General features: G+C 38.7%; 1 protein-coding gene across 1 annotated transcript in view; it reads left to right on the top strand.

The window, feature by feature from the left end:
* Positions 1-6419: 6419 nt before the first annotated feature.
* Positions 6420-16960, top strand: part of PAFAH1B1 (platelet activating factor acetylhydrolase 1b regulatory subunit 1) — a 73216-nt gene continuing 62675 nt past the window's right edge. Inside the window, 1 exon segment of the mRNA XM_028519529.2 lies at positions 6420-6802. The gene's annotated coding sequence lies outside the window, so the exon portion shown is untranslated.

Raw genomic sequence — 16960 nt, 5'->3', positions numbered from 1 at the left:
TGCAGGATATACAATAAACATACAAAAATGAATTGCATTTTTATATATAAGTAATAAAAAAACGTGGTCACCAATATTAACAATACAATTCATTTCTAATCACTCAAAAAAACCCCACAAAATACTTAGGTGTAAATCTAACAAAATGTGTATAGAACCTTATATACTGAAATCTGCAAATTGTTGTTGGAGAAAAGATCTAAAGAAAAGGAGAGACATATGGTGTTCATTAATTGGAAGTCTCAATATAGTAAAGATGTCAATTTGATGTACAGGCTTATTGCAACTACTATTAAAATCCCATCAGGTTTTTTTTTTGTAGATATAGACAAGATTTTTTGGCAATTTATATGGGAAGGCAAAGGAATTAGAAGAGCTAAATCAATGTTGAAACAGTAGATAAAAGTAGGAGGAATCACTCTTTTTTCAATGTTAAGTTTTACCATACAACTATAAGAATCAAGACTGTGTAGTATTGATGCATGAGAAGGGGCTGGGGTGGGAAAGAAGTAGGTGTGACTGGCTATGAAAGGACAATAGGAGTGATCCTATTGATGGAAATATTTTGTATGTTGTATCAATGTCAATATCTCAGTTTGGATATGGTACTACAGTGTTTTTTAAAACTTTACTTATTTATTTTTTTAGAGAGAGGGGAAGGGAGGGAGAAAGAGAGGGTGAGAAACATCAATGTGTGTTTGCCTCTCACAAGGGTACTACCTGGTACACAATCCAGACATGTGCCCTGACTAGGAATCGAACCATCAACCCTTTGTTTCAAAGGCTGGCACTCAATCCACTGAGCTACACCAGCCAGGAGGATATGCTACTGTAGTTTTTTTAAAGATTTTACTATTGGGATAGAGTATAAGGGTATAAAGAATCTCTTTATTACTTCTCACAACTGTATGCCAATCTACAATGATCTCAAAATAAAAAGTTTGACTCAGAAATAAAAAAGGATTGTCCCATCCAAGACACCTATAGTGGCCCTATGAAAAACACAAGTACAGTGGGCTATTTGGCAGCCATTAAAAGATCATGCTTTTGAAGATCATTTAGTGGCATGGGAAAATATTGACTTTTAACCTTCAGTTAATAGCTGTTAAGATTCAAAACTGCATTTAAACTAAGATTCTGATTTTGTAAAAATAATTATATATAAGCCAAAAATTGAAAGGATGTATATATCATTTTTTCACTGTGGTTATATCTGAGTTATGGAATTGGGATTTTCACTTTTTATTATGTTCGGCATTTTCCAAATTTTTGGCTGTGGTATAAATCATCAGTATATGAAACGAATACCTAGTGAAAAGGAAGAAGCAGTCTTACAGATAAGTAGGCTGTGGGTTGCGAGGTATACAGACCTTCAGTCTCAAATTATTTCTCATCTCAGCTGTCAGTGCTCCCACTAACCTGTTTTCAGTCCTAGAAAATTCACATTTAAAACAAGGCCCAATTTTATGAGGAAGATATTTGGAACAAAATTCTACATATTTTAAGGGTATATGTATGTATCAAAAGTGATTTGGGGGAAGATAATATCATTTTGTTTATCTATGTACTATATACTGGAATCCAGGAGGAAATCACAAATTCTAAATAGGCAGCCATTACTGACTCACTTTTAAAAAAGTATGGAGTTAGTTTTCCAATTTTTTTAAATGAAGAAATGAACCTGGTATGATTTGTGAATGCTGTCAAAGATGTACAGTGAGATGATAGCAGTTTTCTCTTATAGGTGTAATAGGGTAGGGGGAGTGTCAGTTGAGCCCCAGAGCCGCTACTTCAAACAGGGAAGCTCTGTTTATGTTTGTTTGCTTTTCTAAAATATATGTGAGCATTCTGTACAATATTTTGTTTGGAAAAATAAGCTTTGGAAAAAAAGAAAGTCTGAAAACCATGATTTAGGGTATGTCTTGATATAACTTAGCATTAGTGGTTTTTTGGACCATCATTTGGGGATCTGGAATTCAGTCCTTCCTTTCTCTGTACAGTCAATGGTGGAAGGAGGGACAGTAGAATTAGCAACTGAGAGGGGATAAAAGTATGTTATTGAAGGGAGCAAGGAAAGTTCTCTTTGGAAGATGAAGGTTATTAGTTTATGGTGTCACACAAAAACAATATAAGCAGTTCCATTGCAAACAGGACAGACTAGCTTCAAGATATTCAAATCCAGTTCAGATGATCTTCCCAGGCTTAGAGCCCAAATATTTCTCCCTTCACCTCTCCAGAGCCCTCCACCTGCCTCCACTCCTCTTTCATATACAAATACTCCTTTTCAGCTGTACTGGAACCATTTCTTGTTCCCAGAACTTGCCTTCCACATTTTTAACTCCATACATTTGCTCAAACCATTCTTTCTACTTGCACTGTCTTTCCCTCAGACCTGTACTATCCAGTCCAGCAGCTGCTAGCCACATGGGCTATTATGTACTTGTAATGTGGCTACTGTGGATTCAGATATGCTATAAGTATAAAATATGTATACATTGGATTTCAAAGAGTATGAAAAAAGATTAAAAAGTAAGTTTATCTTTTTAAAATGTGACTACTACAAAATTTCAAATTATAGTACATTGCTGTTTCATAATATATGCCTATTGGAGAGTGCAGCTGTAGATCCAGGGAGTTTTACTGTTATGAATTGACTTTAAGGAAATGTTGAGTCAGCACTTGTGAATCCAAGTGTTTTAATCAGAATTATACTAACTTCAGTGAATTTTTAGGGAAAGATGTATTTAGTATTAGCAGAATTAAACCACTTCCACTGTTTCTATTTTCATTTTGATTTTAATTAAATTATTTTCATGGGGATTGTTTTTTCCTTCTAATACTGTATTTTTGGACCATAAGACCCACTTAGGTTTTAGAGGAAAATAGGAAAAAAACTTTTGAAGCAAAAAATGTGGTGAAATATTTAATAACATAAATAACATCGTATTTATGTAATGTAAATGTAACTAATGTAAATGTAAACAGAACTCAACAGCAGCATTATCAACCATTATTCCTCCCAAATTTGCAGGGGGCAGCGGGGGGAGTGTGTCTTATGGTCCCTTTCTAGACCAGTGCGGTCAAGACGTCTTTTTCCTCACCATCATTTTACTCCATCTGCCTGGACATTCTTTCATTTCCTGCCTTTGTACTTGTTTCTTAATCTGGAATCTCTTAGCTACTTAAGCCTCAGCTTAAATGTCACTCACTCCTCAGAAATATCTTCTCTTACTGCACTCACTAGGGCTGTCCCTTGTTTTTCTCCACTTCATTACTGTATTGCCTTTATAGCTTTGTCACCTTTTTTTGCCTGTCTTCTGCCAGAATACAAACTCCATGAGCTCAGGGATTCTATCTGTTTTGTTCATCAGCACCTAGCGCAGGGATTGGTATATAGAGGGCATTCAGTAAATATTTGTTGAGTGAATTAATTAAAACTCTAGCCATGTTTAAAAGTCTGCTTTAAATCACTTCCTTCATAAAATCTTCTTTAAGTCCTCTAAATGTGAATTAATCTTTTACTGTACTGGGTGTACAGACACAGAACGGAAGAAAGTTTGTTTTACCCCTTCACCTGTTCTGCTGTGGTGAAACCCAGAAGGAATGATACATCTTTTTGTATTGTTTAAGTTAGCACTTTGAAATTATTTTTATATATATTTTAAAGGTTTTAGATTACAAAGTCCTGGTTCTAAATACTACTTCTATGTCCAGCTGAGAGTTTCAATTTTTTAATAGCCTTTAATTTGTTTCTATGGCTTCCCAATGCTCGTGACACATGTGGATGCCATGATGCTGAGATGGAGAATGACTGGTTTAGTTGGATTTGCCCTCATTGACATGTCCACGCTTTGGGGAAATGCAGGCACACAAATTAATGAGCTAAAATCTCCTGGAGCGAGTCTGTTACCAGTTGGGTCATGGTTCTCTTTCAAATGATACATGTAATTTGTAGGTCTGAAAGCGACCTTCTCACCATTTGCAAATTTCTATCAAATATACACACAGAGCAATGTGTTTGTCTGTAAACAGAGGATAGTTTAATTCCCAAAATAATATTTTAACATTTGTGCTCATTGTAAAGAGATTTTTGTTCTGGAGCTACTTTTAGAAGACATTTTGTACTCTCCCCAATAGCAATATTTTTGGAGTGTTTCTTCCAATTAGCTTATTTGCAGAATTGTTTAAGGTAACGTTCATTTTACAACAGCAATTGAAACAAATGTTTCCATTTTGAAAATGTCTGCTGGAAAAACAAAGATTTGCAATTCAGATGAACTCAGTTGTAAGTAAAATGGATGTTTATACTTAATTTTTTTAGAAACATCATCCAAAATATTCATTATTAAATGTTTCCTGGGTGGATGTAGTAGGTTCTGTGTAAGTCCTTATGAATTATGATTGACAGTATAGATGTCCTAATTTTCCATTCTCAATAGACAAGTGTTGATTAAGATGGATCTATCACATTAGCAACTGAAAAGAAAGTGCACAGAACCAGAGTGAATTGCTCCATATCAGGTTAAACACATGACAATTTTATTTCTGTTCAGAAAAATTATTATTGAGGAAGAAAGTTTTCATACATTCTTCCCAAGTGAGTTTATTGGGTTTTTTTGAAGGATTGCTATAGAAATATACTGATCTCAATTTAGTACATATTTTAAAATATCCTAAATACATGAGTCTATGAGCCCAAGGTTCATAGGGTTTAGTGTTACCTACTTGTATTAAATCAGTGTTTATCAACGTGATTCTGGTTCCTTCCTGGGCAATTTTGTTGGCCTTTAGAACATTTTTTTTAAAGAATAAAGAACTGATTTACTCAGCTGATTAAATATTAACTAGTGTGATATCAGGCAATAATAAATATTTTAAAAGGCAGAAATGAACCGAAGGTAGATTCTTAGAACAAGAGATGTTAATTTATTTCATGTTTATTGACTGTTATTGGATGAAGCACAGACCAAACCTGTGCCTCATCTTGTTTTCATCTAGAGAATGCCAGAACTATAAACCTGGAAAGGACCTTCCGGAGATTGATTTTTCTTCTCTGCCTTAATGAAGGAGAAAACCCAAACCTTCCAGGCAATTTGTTCATGTTCCTCTTGTAACTCCTCCAGGGATAGAGACCACCTTTCTTGATAAAAGGAAACTTGTTTTGGTATCAACCTACGGTAATAGGTACAGGAGTTACCCGTGATTCCCTACTAAGGCAAAATATACTTTACGAATGCAACATCCCTCTCTAATTCTCACAAAAGCCTTACAAATTAGTTATTTAAGTCTATTTTACAGAGAAGCTCAGGCCAGAGAGAGTTATTTAGCCAAGGTGGCATTTCTGGTTAAGTGGCTGATCCGGATTCACACCCAAGTTATCTCTTTCCTTAACTGAGTTGCTGCTTAAAGACAGTGTATGTATTTATCTATACAAAGGGACGTAATAAAATAAATGAATATAACCCTAAACTTAAGTTTCAGGAAAGGTTCCTTGGACAATGCAAATTAATGATGAAGTATTCATCATTACCTGTTATTAAAAGAATATCCCGTACTGAATGATTCAGGACCTTCAATCTGGACTCTTTGAAATCGAATGTCTCTGTGTGAATAAGCTGACTACAAATCCCCCAGATTTATCATCAGTATTTCAACCCATAATTTAGCTACATCACTCACACGCACACACACACATACACACACACACGCGCGCGCGCGCGCGCGCGCCTTGTAGGGAAAAAGTTCCAGATCTTTCTTTGGGCTTCAGTTTTTAGACTTCCAGACTTTCAGATGTGTGTATGTGACTAAGGAAAAGAATAGCTGAATCACATCTAAAAGCGAATCCTCCCAATTAAAAATCTATAATAACAGTGAAGACAATTGTGCGTCCCATCAGCCTTCCAACCTGAACTCTTCTCCCCAAACGAACCCAACCTACTTCCAACCCCCAACCCCCAACTGGGAAATAAACCCAAAGGCTGGAGGTAGAAGAATCGGCAGCTTGGCTCAGGTTCGGCTTTATTCTGTAAGCCAATCGGGGCCCCGGAATCCAGGGATGCCCACGGGTCCGGCTGTTGGTCGGGGGAGCGGGATAACGTCGTTTACAGGCAAGAGCTGGGCGGTGAGGCGAACAGAGGCGGAGTTCGTGAGATGAGGGTCTAGGGAAAGGGAACCAAGAGACTATTTCCAAGGTTACCGAAGTGTGCGGGGCGCGAGAAGAGCCTAGTGCGCAAACTCGCTCACTAGCTCTCGGGTACCGCCAAGCCGCGCCAGCCGGCTACCCGCCTGCTAAGCGGAAAACAGCACGCCTCAAGCCGGGCCCAGGCCGGCGCATGCGCTGCAGCCCCTCCTCCGCTCTTGGCCCTCTCCCCTCCCTCTTCCCGACGGGTCTGGGGCGGCGGCGGCGGCGCAGTGACGTCAGGGGGTTGGGGCAGCTCCTGTGACAGACGGAGCTGGAGCGGCGGGGCGGCGGCGGAGTCTGGAGGCCGAGATAGCTAGTGAGCTAGCGAACGAGCAGCGACCTCGGAGTCTAGGGATCAAGAAAGAGAAAGAGGGGAGCGCCCGGGCGCGAGCGAGAGAAACCGCGAGCGCCGGGCTTGGGTTCGAGCCCCGGAACGGCTGAGGAGCCCGTCCGCTCCCCTCCCCTCCCCCTTCCCGGGCCCGGGCCCAGCGCGCCATCCTCCCCCTCCCTCCTTCCCTCCCTCCCTCCTTCCTCCCTTCCCTCTCCCTCTCCCCCTCCCCCGCCGGTGGATGGGAGTGAAGGACGGAAGAGGCCCTGCGGAGGCGGCTGTGCAGCGCTCCGGTAAGGCGACAAGGGTCTACGCCCTTCTCTCTGTCTTCTCCACTGAGCTCGGGCGGCTGCGGGCCGAGCCCGGCGGCCTGACGATGTGGCTGCGCCGGTCCCCTCCCTCCCATTCTCCCCTCCCCCTGCCGCCGCCTCCTTCTTCTTCTCTCCTTGCTCTCAAAATGGCGGCCGCGACGGCCGTTGAGTGAGACACCCGAGAGGAGGGGGGACCAGGCCGCTGAGGGCGCTGCCCTCACTCTCCTTCCCGGCCCGGGTTCTGGGGTGCCAGGCCGCCTCAGCTCCACCCGCGGCCCTTCCCGGGAAGGGATCGCCCTCTCCCTCGGTGACTTAGCAAGAAAAGTATTCCTCGGTAGGAAGGGCGTGGAGAGCAGGTCGCTCTCTGATCTTGGAGAAAGGGTTCGGCCCTCCTTTCCCCGGCCACGGAAAGCGAGCTCGGCTTTCCCCACCTTATCCACTGTCCGCGGCTCGAGGACCGGACCCAGCCTAGCGCCGACGCGGCACCCACAGGCCTTCCAGGAGTTCCGTCCCCCGCCTGTCCTTAGGATGGGGCTGACCTGAGGAGGATGGCCAACCTCTTCTTCCCTGGCCTTCCTGTGCGGTGGTCCAGCCTTCACATCCTCTAAAAAGAGCGGCCTGGCCCGCCGAACCATCTGCAGCATCCACCCGCCAAATGAGGCAGGATTTTTTTTCTGCCATTGGCTTCTCAAACGGGAGTTGCCTTTTGACGTTGTAACACTGAGCTTCCAGGCCCTCAGCTATTCCCCTACATCTAATCTCCCCACTCCTTGAAGAAACGCAGTGCCGCCTTTCTTAGTCTCCCAGGTGAGAAGTGCTTTTGAGATGGTGGGCAAATTTTAACTCTACCTCTCTAAGCATACGAGTGGACAGGAGGAGAAGATTTTTAATATCGAGATAAATGAGAGCAAGGTGCCTTGGCTTTGTTATTCTGTCTTTCTTCAGTGACTTGGCAAGAAACTCCTTGGGAGGAGGGCAGGAGATTTTCTGTTTGGGTCTGGGTCCAATTTATATCAGCCAGTTGGTTGGGAAATTGTGCTTTTGAAGAGAAGAATCAGGTTTGTGGTTCTCAATGGGCGATGTCATGCCAAGGTCCCCCTTCCCCCTTTCCTTAAGAGGCAATCTGGAGGAAATGAAGATATTACTGATATTCCGACCGCTACTTAAACACACAGTCCTTGAGATTCATAACATTTCAAAGGCTAAACAAAAAATTTGTGCCATTTTTGGTAATTCTATTTTTGATGGGGGATGGATTGTTTAGTGTGATTTTCATTTTGAGGCTAGGGTGGAGGAGAGTGCTTGGCCTTTCATGTGTCATCCCTCCCCTTTTGCCACAGTAGTATTTGCTTAAATTTTTATTTATTTATTTTTACAGCAGGGTGTGATTGCAGCAGGGTCTGATCTCTTAATCAGGAAAATTTCCTGCTTGTATATATGTTGTAGTAAGATAATGTTAAACATAAAAAGCTTTTACTTAAATTTTGATTTGAATCTATGGCATTAGCTAGCTTTTAATCTCATGGGGATCTTTCAGGACACAGTTTTGCAAAAATAATTGGCAGTTGCAAATTGCACTTTTTATTAAAGCAGAAGAGTAATTTGTATTTAGAGTGATTTATTTTTTCATGTTCTATTATAAATGATCGTTTGGTTTGTTCATAAGGGGATCTAAAACAAATTTGAACCTTTAAAAAAATCAGACTAGAACCCAATTTTTCACAAAATATTTCTGCATATATTGATTTTGATGGAGCTAGCCCAGTTTTGGTACCCCTGCGGCCCCTTTTTTTAAAAATGGGCTAATATTTGTGGATGCTATGAACAGCCATTGAGCCTGGGTGGAGTAGGAGAGCAGAATCTGTGAAATGCCAGGTTTAGATTACCCTTTCATAGCATTTTTTCTCTTGTGTTTTGTAAGGTTATTTGGTGCTAATTGATGCTACTACAAAGGCATTTTTCTATAGTAAATCTTAAAACCTAATGTTTTTAGTTTCCACCTTTTTTGCAAGGTGGGTATTGAATAATTGAGGTAAAAAGCAATGTCCCTGTTCTAAAGCAGACACTTATTGTCTATATGAACCTGTATATATAACACACCCACACATGTGTATATGCCCTTCTTAACATTTTTATTGTTTTAGTCAAGTAAGTGTACATTAATGAATGCCAGAAATATTTGGCAAGAAATAGAAATATTGCAGAAATCTAATAAGAGTACTACAGATATTTTCTTTTGCTTTAGTTTTCATTAAAACAGTAAAGCTATGATTTAAAAAAAAATAATATCAAAGATGAGTAAAAAGGATACGGTAATTTGTGTTAAAGGCTCGTGTGTTGTCCCTTGAAAGGGTCCTTTTTGTAAGGTCCTACCATAAGGGAGGGGAGGTTACTTTAATGTTTTGTATCAAACATTCAGATGAATAGACATTCAAAAGAATGTTGAATTCGTGTGGTAACTGTGATTTCAATGAGCCTTATAACTCTCTGTTATATTTTTATGCTTTGGTTATTTTAAATGTGATTAGAAAGTAGGGTTCATATAGTAAGGAATGAGTAAGGTTAGGAATGGCAAATCACTGTTATGTGTCTGACATATTCCCATCCCTAGTATTTGTAGCTGTAGAAGTGCACTAAGAGTAGTGATTTTTTTTTTTCAGTAGATTATTAGTTGATTGGGAACTTAAAATATTTTGACTTAATTGAGAGCTTCAGTTCCAAATGTGTATCTGTGTATGTTTCTGATACTCGTGGCAGAATCTTTTGCTTAATTTAGAGATCGATTTTTTAAAATTCTTCATAATCCTATATTCATAAAACTTGTAATGAGATTGGGATATATTTTATTTTTTAGTAGAATTACTTGGTTCTTTTTCCAGATAAAGTAACTCTAGTACACAAGAGACTTGAATATGTTTCTGGAACGGAAAAGTCAGTATCATAATTTTTGGTTTTCTAGCTAGAACATCCATGTTTCATAGTCTGTATGTTTTTTGAATGTAAATGTTTCCTATGTACTAAATTATGTACATATAAAAATAATAGTGCAAGAATATAATATATATGACTACTTTTTGTTTATATGTGGTTCATATTATTCACAGCTTATTTTAATAAATAAGCCATGGAAACTATGGAAGTTATCAACATTGGGATGGAGATGTCTTTAAAAAACAAACCCAAAACAAAATATTAAGGCAATCAAACTGAATTTTCCAATTCTTCCTATTGAGTTCTAAAGCAGTGAATCATGCACAGTTTTGCCAAAAGGACTTGAAACTTGATTTTAAACAGAGCTGGCCATATCTGCAGTGCTTTTAAAAGATTATTTTACTTGCCTCTAAGTCTCTTTTGTGAAATATTTCATAATGACAGGCAACTTGTTTCATGTACATTGAAAAAAGAGTTAAGTTTGAAGTGGAAATTCTTTGCCACTGTTCTGTCATCTACAATGCAGCTATAATAGTTTTTTTACTTAAAAAGGTGCTCTATTTAGAATAGAATTCATGGTATACAAGTTATGAAATGAAAAAAATATACTCTTTTGAAGATGCTTAGTTGTAGAGTAAATCCTAGTTACTGAAGGACAAACATTTCTTCATGAAGAAAGATAGTGTGTTATATAAACCCAATAGTTAACTGCAGGGAAGTCTTTGTGAATTTTTTTGGCCTTGTTGCTGCTTTGGTGTGACACTTTGGGCTCATCATTTCAATGGAACCTTAGTTTAGCTTCTGCTATGGGTATAATCTTTAAACTTGCCATGGCAGTTATAGCCTTAATTGATATTTGTGAAATGTTTTTATACTAATTGGATAGAGACGTCCTAAGTGCTTATTATTTTGTTTTATTGTTTTTCTCTTTAAAAGATAGTGGCTCTTGGTTGAATCTTACCTTGCCTAGTTAGGATTGATATTTACATTTGCCAAGGATACTTCTGGAAAGGTATCCTCTGAAGTTGTCCTTTAACACTGTCATAAACATTTCCTTAGAGATTTGTAAATATATATGCTACTCACTTTCATTTTTTTCCTGTCGACTGCGTTTTGAGGTAGGTTGATATTTTTATGGATCAGAGGACAAACTAAGAATTTCTTTTCTTAAGGTCGCATGTTCAGTTAGTTAGAATGCGGTAAATATAACAGGCACTGAACCACTGGATTTTGCCATGTATGAGCAAGGAAACACTCTTTTCTTTTAACGGAATAGACCTTTTTATGACTATTCTTATGTTTGTTAATTTTTTCCTACAATGGTGAAAATCAGTGGCATTTACTGCCTGCATTATTTAAATTGACATTTTTTAAACATATGGTCTTTTATTAACTTTTGCCTGCATAAGGCCTTAGAGATTTAAGTGCCCAGAAAATGCCCAATATTGCTTTACAGTAGTAATAAGTAAATAAAGACTTGTTGCATGCATATAGTGGTGTACAGGTAGTAAGAATAACTAAATATCAAATTAATATTTAGGTAAACAAAAGTAGTGTTAACAAGTAGATACTTGTTGCTTGATTGAATGCAGGGTTATGTGAAAGGAAATGTGCTATTCTCTAGTTCTTTGTAATAGCTAACCTGCAGTGATCTCTTGGGAATTAAGGTGAAGGAAAAGACTTTATATTTCCTTTACAGAGACTTTACATTGTCCCGGGGAACAGCATCACATTTGTGTTAGTTATCAGGGCCAGAAAATTCTCAACTATAAGAAGTGAATTAACCCAACTGGACAGTTGCATTTTATAATTGCTCTTTGCATTTTGATTATTTGCTCTTGACCTCTTTGGTGTTGACAAGAATTATTTACAGTTAAGCTAGGCTGTTAAAATTTTTTCTAAGAGACGATCTTTTGATAGGAGTGAAAGATAATCAGAAAATATTTAAGATTTAATCTTTGAAGGCATACAAAGATTTATGTTTATTAAGATTTTGTACATTGTTGATTAATCCACTTTTAGCCTGTGGCAAAGATAGAAGGATGTTTAAGGGTGAGACAAAGCCATACATTTACCATTATCAGAGAAAATTAAAGCTGTTGACTAAAACCATATATGAGTATTTTAGATTCTAATCCTAACTACACAGTTTACTAGCCAAATGCCTTGAGGAGAAACCTCAGTTTCTATATCTGTTAATTGGTAATGTTGACAATATCCAACTCGTAGGGTGGTTACTAATAGTGAATGATAAAAGTCCTGTAAATCCTTCAGTAAATGTTTGAGACCCTTCAGTATTGGCCCTGACCGGTGTGGCTCCTTTGGTGGGGCGTCATCTGGCAAAGCCAAAGGTTGCTAGTTCAGTTCTAGGTCAGGGCACGTGCCTGGGTTGTGGGTTTGGTCCTGATCTGGTCATCTGCAAGGCACACTAATCAGTGTTTTTCTCTCACATAGACATTTTTCTCCCTATCTCTCTCCTTTCCCTTCACTCTAAAAAATAAACAAAATATTTAAAAAATGTTTTTTATTGTTAGAGACTTTTTTTATAGGAAGATAATTTAATATACAGTTTGAGCTTATGAATATGCATATAAATATAGTTCTTATACTTTTGAGTATGTTTCTTAAGAATTAGTATTGAGGATTCTTTGCCCTTTGGTATCCATTATATGTATCTGAAACCAGTGATGGCTTCATAGTTTCTTAGTAGGCAATAAGTGCTGTGTAAATCAATGCCAAATGGAAAAATTCAGTTTTTTATAAAAATATACTGCAAATAAACATTTTTTTCACTGCAAAGTACATCTTTATTTTAGTAATCAGAAAATTTTTGTATTTTAAAATATTAATTTAATAATCACATTTTTACTTTTTTAATGTTTTATATTAGAATAATTTTTGGTTTACAGACAGGCTGTAAAGATAGTGCAGTTGTTATAAATACTCCGCACCCAGTTTTCCCCATTGTTACCATCTTATCTTTCTGTGGTACATTTGTCAGTCTTAGCATTTACTATTAGCTGAACTCCAAACTTGTTTTGGATTTCACTAGTTTTTCCATTAATATCCTCTTTTTATTCCAAATCCAATCCAGGGTACCACATTGCGTTTGGTTATGTCTCCCTAGTCTCTTCTGGTCTAACAGTTTCTCTCTTTTCATTATCTTAACAGTCTTGAGCAGTATTGGTCAGGTCTGCTGTAAAATGCCCCTAGACTGGATTTGTCCGATTATTTATTTATTTATTTATTTATTTATTATGATTAGACTAGGATTACAGCCTTTGGGGAAAACTACCAGAGGTGAACTGCACTTTTCATATGTCAGGGGCTATCTGATACCCACAGAACTTCACTGGTGGTGTTAACCTTCATCACTTGGTCAATGTAGTGTGAGCCATTTTCTCTGTTGTAAAGTTAAAATTTTTCCTTCCTCCTACTTTATCCTTTGGTGAATAAAGTTCTGTGTCCCAGAGTGGGGAGTGTTTACATATATTGTTTGAAATTCTTTTGTAAGGCAGACTCATCTCCTTTCCCCTATTTACTAATACAATTTACATCTATATTATTAGAAAAATTTCACTTAGAATTTTAAATATTATTAATTTAAATGCTCTCCCCCAAATTTTCTAGTTTTTAATAGTTTGGAAAATAAAGATCAGAGAAAGTCTCTCTGTCTTTTTAAAATTCTCACTCAAGGACATGCTTTGATTTTTAGAGAGAGGGGCTGGGAGGGAGAGACAGAGGGAGAGAGATGTCAGTGTGAGATAGAAGTATTGATCGGTTGCCTTTTCATATGCAGCCCAACAGAGGACTGAACCCACAACCTAGGCTTGTGCCCTGACTGGGGATTGAACCCAGGACCAGTGCTCAAACTAACTAAACCACATCGGCCAGGTTTCGGAGGAAGTCTTTGAAGAAGCTTATTTAAGTGAATTTATATCCCTCTAGAAATTACTCAAAGTGAGCTTAGTGTTGGGATTTTAGAGAAGAGTTCCCTATATTGGGACTTGTTTAGAGGGAGACTACTATGATCTGAGAAGCAGATTAAGTAAAGTATGTTACTCATTGGTTCAGATCTAGTGTTTGAACATACTTTGTTCTTCCTTCCTTCCTTCAAAAAGTTTTAAGTACGACAACAGAGAAAACACGATATTTTGATTGTTTAGACTCTTAGACTCTTATTTTAGTAACAAAACTGGTAGACCCATGTCCTGAATACTTATTTTACATTAAGGAAAATGATTAAGATTGAGGAGTACAGTTATTACATTTCTTATAGTTGTTTTTTATCCATTATAATATTTGCATAGAGAATCTCATTGGCTTTTTACTCTTTATTTTAATTTTTAAGAAGATTTTATTTTTTTACTTTTTGGAGAGAAGGGAAGGAGAAAGAGAAGGAGAGAGAAACATACAATGTGTGAAATACACATGGATCAGTTGCCTCCTGCATGCCCCCAACTGGGGACCTGGCCCACAACCCAGGAATGTCCCCTGACTGGGAATCGAACTGGCGATCTTTTGGTTCTCAGGCTGGAGTTCAAGCCACTGAACCACACCAGCCAGGGAAATTTTTTTATTTATTGGTTTTGAGAGAGAGACACATCAATATTTTGTCCCATTTATTTCTGTATTGGTTGGTTGATGTTTGTATGTGCCCTAACTGGAGATTGAACCTGCATCCTTGGCATATCAGGGTGGTACTCTAACCAACTGCATTACCCAGCCAGGACAGGGTTTCCACTTTTTAAAAAATTATCCCACACCATTACATGTTTTTCCTGCCCTCAAAGATCTTAAAGTTTGTAAATACATATTTAGTCTACAGAAGTAGCATAATAGTGCTGTAATAAAAATATCTACTTGGTGAGATGAGGGCCCAGAATTTTCAAGGAAGTCTTCACAAAGATTTTGGTTGAACAGTTTTGAAGAAATCTTGTTACATTGGGGTTCTAGCACATTTGTAGACAGTCTCATAAGTACATGTTGGTTTGTGAGGGAAGTCCCATGTAGTTCAGGGTAGCTGGAGTGATGGGTGAGTATAGAGGAAAGTGAGTACATTGCCCTGATCTGGCATGTAAAACAGGGTAGTACAAGTACATCGACCATCTTCATCAGATGTGGATTTTTACCTGTTAAACAATGTAAATTTCTAGTCTCCATCTTAGACTTATGCAGTAGAAATTCCACTGCATAAGTGGAATTGGGGGTGCACCTCGTATATCTGCATTTTTCCTTTCTTGTTATTTGAAATGAGAGAGCAAGGGGTCACTGGTAGAATTGCCATAGAAATGATCCCACTCCAAATATTTACTATGTGTCAATACACATGTCATCAACAACAAAAACTTTCCAGAAAGATTGTTAGCAAAATGGCATCTCATGTTACTGGTGGAGTTAGACCTCAGGACTTGATTTCGGCAAAGAAAGAATTCAGAGCTAAGGAACTCAAATCAAAGGAGAAAGTTCATTCAGGACAGGATTGTCAAACTTATTTTCACTGGGGGCCCCATCAGCCTCATGGTTGCTTTCAAAGGGCCTAATGTAATTTCAACTCCTTAGCAGTTGTAGAGTACTTACATTTTTACAGTCCTAAAATTATACTCGGCCCTTTGAAGGCAACCACGAGGCTGATGTGACTCCTGGTGAAAATGAGTTTGACACCCCTGATTTAGGAAGTCACCAGAGGTAGTAGAGAGAAGTGAGTTGGCTGGGCTGCGTAAGTTCAGGTAACAAGTTACAGGACAAAAGAAGGGCCCTTGGAGCTTAGGAAAGGCAATAATAGTGCCTGGGCATGCTCCATATTTAATAAGCTCCCTAGTTTTATTGTTTTTGAGAACCACTGCTTTTGCCCTTTGAGGTGCCGTGGAGGACGATTTTGAGTTATGGTGACATCATTAGATTTCCTTTTTAGAAAGGCACTACTAGCATTGTGGAAGATGCAACTGTGGAGTGTATGGAAGCAGATAGACTGTGAGACTATTTAAATGCAGGTTGAAAGAATGGATTTGAGAGAGATGACACATGTATAAAATTAGTAACCAGTTGGATATGGCAGGGGTCGCCAAACCCCTGGGCCACAGACCGGTAGCCTGGTAGGAATGGGGCTGCACAGCAGGAGGTCAGTGGTGGTGAGCCAAGCTTCACCTGTAGTTACAGCCTCTCCCTGTTACTCTCATCACTACCTCAGTTCTGCCTGCTGTCAGATCATTAGATTCTCCTAGAAGCACGAACCCTGCTGTTAACTGCGCATGTGAGGGATCTAGGTTGCAGGCTCCTTATGCTAGATGATCTGAGGTGGAGCTGAGGCGATGATGCTAGCTTTGGGGAGAGGTTGCAAATACAGATTATCTTTAGAGAGGTTTGATTACACAGAGACCATGATAAATCAGTTGCTTGCAGACTCTCATCAAAATCCTATCAGTGAGGGGCAAGTGACGATTAAGCTGTATCTATCTGGTGGCAGGCTATAAAGCCATCCCTCATTCTCGGTCCATGGAACAGTTGTCTTCCACGAAACTGGTCCCTGGTGCCGAAAAGGTTGGGATATGGGAAGTGAGGGAGACAAGGAATGAAGAAAGTGAGGAATCGAGATGAGGTTTTTGTTTGTTTTCTTGTTTGGGCTGTCCAGTAGATGTGGATGTTGTGAAGGAACAAGAGTGAGTTGAGAGAGGACCAAACTTGGTGAAAGGTTTTTTTTTTTTTTTTTTGGTTATTGTTGTTTGTATATGTTTTAAGGGGATAACCATTAGGTGCATTGAAGACATGAGTTCTAAAACATTTGGTGTTTTGTGTGTATGTGTGTATTTTTTTAAAAAACGCTGTATTTAAAAAAAACTTTACCCAAGGATATATTTGTTGGTGTGTGTGTGTGTGTGAGAGAGAGAGAGAGAGAGAGAGAGAGAGAGAGAGAGGCAGGCAGGCACTGGTCAGTTGCCTCCCACTCACACCTTGACTGGGAATTGTACCCCCAACCTGACTGGGAATCAAACCCACCACCTTTTTTTTGGGTGTTTGGATGATGCTTCAGTCAGTTGACCCACCCAGCCAGGGTATTTCTGTGTTTTATATGTCCATCAGTGTAATAACTAATAGAACATTTTTGTGTGTTATTGCTCACTAACTTTGTGAGGAATTTTATAATTCATTGGAGTGTATTCAGTGCACTCTGTTGTAGGAGCTGTCCTGAGTACTAGAAGGTGCTACAGA

Source organism: Phyllostomus discolor, chromosome 8 (assembly GCF_004126475.2).
Source record: "Phyllostomus discolor isolate MPI-MPIP mPhyDis1 chromosome 8, mPhyDis1.pri.v3, whole genome shotgun sequence".
Classification (NCBI taxonomy): Eukaryota; Metazoa; Chordata; class Mammalia; order Chiroptera; family Phyllostomidae; genus Phyllostomus; species Phyllostomus discolor.
The sequence above is the reverse complement of the archived record's forward strand: the minus strand, read 5'-3'. Positions and strand labels throughout refer to the sequence as shown.